Source organism: Ixodes scapularis, unplaced genomic scaffold (genome assembly GCF_016920785.2).
Source record: "Ixodes scapularis isolate PalLabHiFi unplaced genomic scaffold, ASM1692078v2 PGA_scaffold3__209_contigs__length_174095766, whole genome shotgun sequence".
NCBI lineage: Eukaryota > Metazoa > Arthropoda > Arachnida > Ixodida > Ixodidae > Ixodes > Ixodes scapularis.
Genome location: NW_024609868.1, coordinates 8,031,809 through 8,041,596, shown reverse-complemented (window position 1 = coordinate 8,041,596; position 9,788 = coordinate 8,031,809). Strand labels below are relative to the sequence as shown.

Here is a 9,788-nt window from a genome sequence, read left to right as displayed (position 1 = left end):
GAGCGAAATTCAACCTTGAAGAAGCCGTTGGAAATAGTGGACGATGGAATGGTGTTCGTTACATTTCGAGCGCGCTAAATTTGGGTTTAGGTTCCATCATTTTTTTCTATGGGTCTAATTTGGGTCTCACAGTCTGGGGTGAAGTTAAGGAGAAAAATGTTAATGTAACTTGACTTTGCTCGGATTTGGGTAGAAATGTTTGGCTCGCTTCTCTGGCATCCAACGACTTTTTTTCTCATCATAAGTACGCATTGGCATAATTTGAAGAAATCGCTACATTAAATGAGAAAGAAAATGTACTGAAAACGAATAACCCCGCATAAATTACTTCTTTAAAACTACAACCAATTGTCACAATTTTTTTTTTTTTAATTAGACAAGTGAACAACGTCCGTGGTCCTTCTAAACTACACGCCGATGATATATTCTATATTTACGCATGTTAATATGTGCTTACTTGCCATGGTATTAAATTTACATTTAATAGTAATATAAAAGCATATACTCAATAAAAAAAAAACAGAGGCATAAAGTTTATTTATACCTCTGAGCTCCCATCATCTTTCTTCTTGCTTTGAATCAAAATCGCACGCTGAAGTTTTATACCATATGTTCTACTATAATTCAGCTCAAGAATGTTTTCGGCTTCGAATCTTCTCGGAGCTACGATATTTCCTAACCGTGTTCTTTTTTTCTTTCGTTTACAGAAATACCCCCCAATGACCAATCACCGAACGTAAGTACGTGTCTTTCATTCCCTAAATCTATTCAAATAAAACTGTAGTTAGGAAAAACCGACGCACCAACTTGGAGTTCTGAAGTTCGCACTTCGATTTCTGTTCGCTGTTTACCCAACAACATTTGCTGTCACTGAACGTTTTAATGCTTTGCCACTTGCTTAGGTCTTTAGACAAACTCCGACATTTCGAGAAGTGGAAAAGACGCTTTGAACCTGAACGCCTTTTCTTCTTGCTCTCGTGTCCATGCCTGTGACAGGAGTTTAAACATTTCTTTCCTTCTATTTCGGTGGCATTGCGCCGGTTTCTGGCTGACTTCAAAATGAAAAGGCATTCAACGACACACAAGAAAAGCCATTTCCGCGCGGAACTGCCCTGACATTCGCACTTTTACGTATAGGCGTTTGTGTTTCTGTCCGATTTAAAGCTTTTTTTCCGCTCTTCCCAAACATGCGCGCATTCTATTGGAAGCGTTTAACGGAACTTATTTTGATTGTTTCTTCAAAAGTGTGCGCGGAGGTTTGTTTACTTAAATTCAGCTTCTTTCTCCAGGCAGCTTTTACGAGCCTGGAACAGACAACAAGCATAGTATTCGTGTAAATCGCAGTCGAACGGACAGGGTTTTTTTGGGTAGACGTCGTGTGACATTCGTTTCTTCTTTTCCAAGTTTAAGCACGATGTTTAATGCTTGCTTGTTTAATTTCTTCTTTTTTTATTTTTTTATTTTTTTTTTTTTATTTACACTTGCATCTCAGACACTGAACGTCGTTCGCCGCCCCGTCTATGAGGTTTACGGGCCTGAACTTCCGTGCTACACGTGTCGTGTTCTTTCTAAGAATCGAAAGATTTAGAACGAAGGCTACAGACGTCTCCAACTTATTCTCCGGTCTTGTCAAAGCGTTCTAAAGCTTTTAAGAACATATTAAGCCCAGACGTGAACTGACAGCAGGAAGGTTGGAACTGCGACGCACTTTTGTACTCTGCCATTTTTTACGTGTCTATACCTTAGTCAGACTCAATTGTAAACTATCGTATAGGCATTCAACGAAAGAGCATAAGTGCTCCGCTCAATTCTGTTAGGCAATGAGTTCTAAACGCTAATTAACAAACGATAATGAGCAAGTTACTGAAGGCTGTCTTTGCGTCGATACGCACGGCTGTTTTAATGAAGCCCATCACTTTATGGTTCGTTTCTTCATCCGCAGGGTGTGGGTGGAACGGACGAAATTTGTCCCGTGCTTGTTTTCTGATTATATCTGTCTTATCTAGTTATGAAACAGAGGGTTCGTAGTTTGTTCCGAATTACTGAACTAGGACATCGAAGCATGCTCACAATTAGAATTCGATTAGCTAATCAATTCACGTACAAGACTAACACAACAAAAGATTAGAAAAACGCAGATGCCGCTGTATAATGTAAAGTGTATTTTTTTAAAAATTAATATGCTTCAAAAGAGGCATTGTTTTCCCCATTAAATAGGAGGTGGAAATACTTATAACTCACGAGTCACAAATGACGCCTACGCTTCCACGTGTAAACGTCGTGCCTCTCCCTTCAACGAACCAGAGACAACAACAAAAGAAAATAAATAAAAAGTGGCACTCTTTCTTCTAATACAGTATATTCTGGCGCGGACAAAAGCGGTCGAGACTAGCATTCAACTAAAAAACACGCCCGGCGAACTAAAAGCCCGTAAACATCGCAAAGCCTAGGGAGAAGAACAGGAAGCCGAAAGCCCCCAAACCTCCAACCAAGGGGGGGGCCCAACTCTGAAATTAGGCGGAAGTTTAACCAAACCCCCGACAGGAGGCGGCAAAATCGACTTTTCCACCTCCTCTCCCTCCAATTTGCGCCCCTTCCCACTTCTCAAACAGGAAGAGAGAAGGAAGAGTTTGAGGGAAAGGAGGAAACGCGCTTCCCACCCCTCCGTCGGCTGGCTCGCGCGCGCTCCCGCAAGTCCGTTTCCCCTCCGACAGAACGGCGCAGCCAACTCGACGACGGACCGAGCATTTTAGATGGGGTGGCGCAGGGGTTCGAGCCAGTCGCTCTGACGTTTCCTTCGTGTCCCGGTGTCGAACGTCGAGCGTAATTGGCGCGGGTTTTTTTCGGAGACTGTTTCGAGCTGTGATCGGTTTTGTGAATGGGAAATCGGCCCGGCAAGAAGTGTGGCTGAGAAGCCGGGGGACGCCCGAGAGGCTCGTGTGTGTTTGAGAAGAGGGGCCGGTGTACCGCGTGGATATCTTCTGGTGCGGCGGGTGCGTGTGTGGTTCGACTTCGGCGTGGTCAAGGGCGCGCCCCGCTGCTCTGGTTCCTCTCGTTCTTCTCGACGGGTGAGTGCCATGGCCCTCCCTGCCTCTCTGACAGCGCACGATGATGTGGTGGTGTGCGATTGTGTGTTCCTTTTATAACATGAATCTAGAGTCGATCCTTTCTCGGGGCGAATCAATGACTCTGTTCGAAGGAGAATTTTTATGCGGGATTTTTAACTTTCTTCCGGAACCTCCCGAGTTTCTTACTTTTCTCGATGTCGAATTGGAAGTTTGTTGTCAGAAACCTTGGTATGGTACATTTCTGATGCTGTTATCTATAGCCTACGTTAGTTCGATATTTAATAGGAACATACTGGAAACACGCTGTTCACACGCGCTTCTGTTCACTACGACTCCACATCACACATGAGAGTATACAGAGCCTTTCAACTTGATCATTGAATCTAGCAAATCGTTGTCTTTCATCGATCTCGCCTGTTCTTTACATTTCGTGTTCGTTGAGTCATTCATTAGCTAGCCACGATTTCTACAATTGATTTCGATGGTATCCTCCGTCTAAAGTTAAGGAATTTACTAGTTTTATGCTGCATTAAAGGTATTTAGAAATGACAATCCTTAAAACAAAATATCGAAGAAAGCCTCGAGCAGTTCTTCAGGTTAGCGTGGAAGAAGCCTTTATACTACGTGCGGGAATTTTATCTACGCACAGTAAATAATGTGCCCTCTTTGACACTGCGTAAACAATCTTAGACTCAGTCGTGGACTATCGGTTGGTCCATCTTCTCAGGATAAGAAGCCTCTTTGACGGCTCTCGGGAACCGAGAGAATCAGGAACGCCTCTTTGGGGCGTACGAAATGGATCGCCGGCGCCGTTGCGTCACCCAATTACTCGTTTACGTGTCTCTTCTTTTCACCTTTTAAAAATAGTTTGATTCTCGCCGTTATTATACATCTCCAATCATCGTCAATCAGTTCCGGATGGCCATGTCATTTTTCTTAGAAACGTCAACGGCGTACCCCGTCAGGTTTGTTTACTGCTTGTGGCGGTCATACGCTCGATTAATTGAAGCGCGCCTGACAAGGGCAATGCCTCGGCGAACAACAAGGACTCTTCAGTGTTCGTAATTATAGCGGCGCCCTTCTTGGGGCGAGACCCGGAGTTGTCGATGTTCTCGTGTAACCACGCCTTTCATTTTACGCTTGAGCTGGCTTTTTTTGCAAAGTGTAACAAAACTTTAAAAAGAAAACGCTTACCGATTTTTCCGCCCTTTATGCGAAACATTTTGAAACGATGCACTGTTGTGAACACAATGAGCTCAAGCTGTCCTTTGTGCTTAGCTGCTGGCTTTTCAGAGAGCTGTGGTTAGAACGAGGAAGGGGAGGCGAAGTCGAGTTCCCATACTTTGAACTTATTGACAACTTGAGAGGTAAGAGAGCTGAAGGGAACTGCAGACGCAAAGAAAGGCTGAATAGAGAGTTTTAACTCATATCGTCCGCGGGGGTATCTCGTCTGCGCAGACGCAACTTATGTGCGATCCAGTGTTGGCGGTAACACGTTATTTTTTTTTTTGGTAACGTACTAACGTACTTGTTACTTTTCCAAAACTGTAACAGGTAACGTAGTTACGTTGCTCGTTACATTTTCCCAATACATGAAAAAAGTACACTTACATTTTTTTCATGTTTCTATACTTCGTTTTACCTTAACCCCAGTCGCGGCCGAAACTACGAGTGGATGGAACCAATCAAACAGCGTCAAAAGGGCACTCTCATGGTGTTCGTCATGTTTCTGTACTTGTTCTATCATAGCTGTACCAATCATAAACAGGGGAGGTCCAGTGACTTGCACTTTTTGAGCTGCTCAGGTGGTCCCATTAGCTCCAAGTCGTTCATTTTCGCACTCATTCTGCGCACCTTAAAAGTTTTGCCTGTCTTTTCCCCGCACAAAAAGTCCAACTTTAGAAAGAAAGAAGAAAAACAACGCCCACGCCTTTTGTCTTAATGTCAACAAAACGCTGTTACCGTTAATATATAAATAAAAAGTAACGCAAGAGAAACGTGCGTTACTTTTTATCAGTAAAGGTAACGCGTTCCTTTAATTTTACAAGTAACGAGTAACGTATTTCCTTAATTTTTATCGGTAACGCCTACAACACTGATGTGATCTCACACAATATGCGAATCATCTGTCTGCTTCATAGCGCAGGATTTGCGGGAAATACCTTGTGCGTTCATAGGAATTGTTCCATGCCTTTTCAACAGCGCAACTTTGATGATTTCCTATTTTCAATAAAAAGATGGATGTATCCGTATATCAACTTAAAAATTGGGTATTTACTGACACAGTAAATTATGAATGGCAGGCCTTATGTGGGCTTCTGTATCGTGTATACCAATCCCGATGCGAATCATTTTTATCAGTCTTCAATAAGTTTCCATTGTATGTATACGTTTTGTGATTTCTTCGTTCATCGTTCCTTATTTTTTTTTTTTCGTGTGTGTATACGAACTTATTTAAACATTTTACATAAAAGAGCCAATGTTGTAACACAACGCGCATACGATTTGCGACAATGAGAGCCAGTTTTTTGGCAGGCCGTTGGATGCACCCTGAAGATTGCAGCAAGTCTCTTTTTAGTATAATATACAAGTATCTATTCCATAGTGGCAATTCTTTACATGCATACATTTTGAAAGTCCTAAACAGGCCCCTTCACCTAGATAACAATAAGTTCGATTTTCTTGCCCTCAAAATATGGATCTCATAAAAAGTTATATCGTAACTAAATCACATGTTTGACTAATATCACCTTCTTCAGCGTGTGTTTTCTTTGCTGACTAGCGTCTACGCACTACACTTTTCTATCGATACAGAGTATCGTGTGCGCAAACATATGCCGGTGCTCTTTTCACAAACACGAGAACATCACACCCGGGAACCTTTCTCTAGCCACATTCCCCTGCGTGGCCCTCGACGAACCGGCGAGGTCAGGTCAAGTCATCTTTCATCCCCGAGTTGGCGAGAAATGTTTCGCTCGCTCGCCCACTTTGTCGCCGCCACAAGAGGAGGAGCTCCTCGGATCTTTCATCTCCTCTCTGTTTGGCAGCGAGCGCGAACGGAAAAGAAGCCGGTTGAGTGAAGCCACGTGAACGGACTTTTCGAGGGCCGTACATGTTTACACACGGCTGAGAACAACAGTTGGGACCCTCTGGCTTTCTCTTCTTTCTTTTTTTACTTTTTCATTTTCTCTCGCGGTTTGTTGTGCAGTGTCAGCATAATCTTATCGGCTTCCCCGAAGCGCGACGGCAGCTCTTTTTCCTCTCCCCCACTTCATGGTTGCCTTCCCTATCGTTCGTGCCTCGACGAACAGTAATTCTCGCGGGCGCAGGAATTGTCGTTTGTCAGCTGCCGGGGAGGGCGCTGCAGATACCGCATCCATCCACTTTCTGACTCGCGGATAGGTTATCGTCGGCGGCTGCTTGTTGGCGTTAAACACGCCTGTAGAACTTTATTACACCGATAGTAGGAGTAGTTACCCCGAAATTGAGTAGTGCAAAAACAATACTGAGGGACAGCTCTTAGGGCACGAGAATCAACAATTCTTCACTCACATTTTCAACACATTACATCACGTCATGTTATGCTACTTCCTCAATGTTATGCCATGGTAAGCTTAGCACATTATCTGCTTTCGATGTTTTGGTTAGGCCCCTGTAGTAAAAAAATATATGTAGGAACGACTCGCGATGGTTCATAAGACGCGTGTATAGTATAGTCTTTTTTCCCCCAAAATCAAAGCTGTTCATACTGAAGGTTGTACTCAACCCTGTTTTTTTCTTTATTGGAGCCGTGCAATTAAATCGCTTTACCATATCTCTTTATGTTTTGTTCCCTTGAGCAGACAAAAGCTGTTGTCCCGTATAGTGCGTTGTCGAAGGTAGGAAGCCCACGATGGAAGCGAGGCAGTGAAGGCTCCTCCTGTCATTCGCACCTTGTCACTGACTGAAACACTTTAAGCGGTATCACCTGAGTCGGCAAACACGAGGCAACTTTGTTCATTCTGAATGTTGCTGATATCTAAGCCCTTGACGTGGATCACCTTAAAGGAGCTGTGCAACGATATTCAATTGGAATGTTTTTCACTCTACACGAGCTTACTGGCACACCTGGGACTCAAGGATACTCACACGCAACGCCATTGGCCAATAAACTCCTTTGTTGCGGTGTAATTTCAAGGACAAAAGCGATCATTTTCATTCAATCTCTCCTTTGCAAAATTTGATGACGTTACTCGGGGATCGCGGTACACCCAAGTGACGATATTTGAATGCGGTTCATAGATTGGACCCGAGCATTGCATGGGCACTCGACTTGGGCTCGTGACAATTGCTAGCTCGAGAAGCATTCGGGTTGTGACCCGCGTCCAATCGCTGCAACGACGACAACAGCCGAGCCATAACAATGTCTGGAACTCAGCACGTGTCCTGCGCTTTGCCAACCCCAGCGCGTGGCTATGATCAACACTGGCGACATATAATCGGCTCCAGATCACGTGGCCGCTTGTTCTGGCTGCGAGTTGAGGGGGTGACCGCTGCTCGTTTTTCTTTAATTTTTTTCTGGGACTTCTATTGCGTGGGGTGAAGAACGAACGCGTGTTTCATAGGTCAATAACGTTAGGGATCCGTTTTAAGCGGTATTTGCGCAAAGTACAAAAATTGTTGCATCGCTCCTTTAAGACATAAACGTTCAGCTTGATGTTTAAAGAAGTATGAATACAATATTGAATTCGGCGTTTGGCACTTAAAACAATGGACGAAATGAGCGGCAGACCGTGTTGGCGGCTGCAAGGGTAAAAAGAAAGGCTCCCCTGTTTCTGTATTCTTTATTCTTGCCAAGGCTTACACGAACAAAAGTCGGTTCACGTTTGGCGGTGGAGAACAAGCTGTAAAATCGTATGTGCCCTAAGCGGGCGTTGAGAATGATCGTGTACATCCTCGCACTGAACTTAATAGCTGTACTCTAAAAGTGACCGGTCCTACCATCTGGTGCCTTATGTAAATTCAGCGGATTCGCAGAACCTCATCCACTTCCCTCTGGGAGATGATAATCAAGAGGGCATGTAAAAGATTCCCATCAGCTTGTCGGCAGTGTAAAATAAAATAAGCATAGAAATAATAAAAAAACAATTCGGGAGTGGTGCAATTTACTTCTTGTGTAAATGCTTCTTGGAAAGGCGGGGAGGTGGAGTTAGAGTCGCTCACATGCTGATGATTTTTCTACCTAAGATGGTACTTAAATATACATATATCATTGTAGATAAGACTGCGTTCACCTCTTTATTATATGTGGTATAAAGCGGGTTTACTAGTCCAGATATTGTGTTTAAGCACGTCGTATTTACTGGCATCCTTCTAATGTTGTTTTTGTTTTCTAAGCCGCTAATATGCATTTAATAATACCCAGTCCCAGTAAAGCACTTACTAGGAAACTGACGAGTCATTTTCTTTAATTTCTAAGATACTGCCATATTCCTGCCTAGGTTTTAACATTCTTCGTCATATAACGCTACACTCAATTTTGGTGTTTTTTTATATTAAAAAAAAGAGCAGATACTTAAGAAGAAACATTTAGTATTACTTTCAGTACAAAGAATTTCCGAAAGTTGCCGAGCAAACACGTCTGCATCGAATTTGTTTGTTCGCAAAGTTTCCCGCTCCCACTAGTCCCTTCCGTCGTACGTGCATGCTATCATGTTTCGTTTCTTTGAGTTGAGTAAACAGATGTTTAGCGTTCTTAAAATAAAACAAAAATAAAAAGTACTTTACCGTGAAGACACCGGGTTGTTTTAGAAGCCTGCCCAAGAAGACATATTACAAGAGCTCAGGAGGGGGACGACGCACTCAGTGTCAGCTTGTTTTTCTAAATAAAACGAGAGTTGTATTTAGAACGCGTACGCAAACAACATCACTGTTTTGAGGAACGCATCATAAAATATTTGAAAATGAACTCAAACTTGGTGAGATCATTCATTGGGTACACAAATGTTGTGTAAAAACAAAAAATTGTTGCTATACTGAAGTGCCTTTATCAGCCTTCCTGGAGAATAGAATAGCGTGGGCGCAATTTGATCTGAGCAGATCTTACACATTATTGTCGGTAGCTTGTCTGTGCATTGCGATCTGTTAGGAACGAAAACTCTTAACTTTGGCCTATATGGACAGCAAAATTAACAATCACAAAAAAACACGTTCCTTGCTTATACCTCGCCTGCAAGCATTGCAAGTGTCTATCGTAAGAACTCGACATATCCGAAGCGAAAACAGGTGTGAGATGAGAAGAGTGGCAAGATGGGTTAACAAAGGATTCGACCTTTTGAACTTTCTAGTGACAGCTGCAGCTCAGCTAACCTTTTTGGCGTGAGTATAGCGAGGTGAACATAGGAATACACGCAGACGAGTCCATCATGAAAGGGCAGAAACATCACAATCCCAGGATACATGACATATTCTATATATCCAGATGGGGAGTATCTCTCGTCGCTGCCTCAACTTTTTTTTTTTTCTTCTAACCTTTGCCAACGCGCAACTTAGTGTTTGAAAAGTAGCATCCATGCCAGGGTTTTCGATGTCATTAGCTTACTTTTGTATCTCAACTAGATTATTACAATAAAGATGTTGAACATAAACAAGGAGCGATGACAACTGGAAATCGGCAACCTCAGCTGAACCAGTATTTGTGTAAACATCTACAGTTAAAATAACGTTATATCACCATTACTC

General features: G+C 43.0%; 1 protein-coding gene across 4 annotated transcripts in view; it reads left to right on the top strand.

Moving 5' to 3' along the window:
* Positions 1–2,640: 2,640 nt before the first annotated feature.
* The window catches only part of LOC8039276 (discoidin domain-containing receptor 2), a 171,678-nt gene continuing 164,530 nt past the window's right edge, over positions 2,641–9,788 (top strand). Inside the window, exon 1 of one of the 4 annotated variants that reach the window (XM_040500141.2) lies at positions 2,641–3,068. The gene's annotated coding sequence lies outside the window, so the exon portion shown is untranslated. The remainder of the gene's footprint in view (positions 3,069–9,788) is intronic. The other 3 variants (XM_029982562.4, XM_040208278.3, XM_040208281.3) reach the window with 3 other exon arrangements.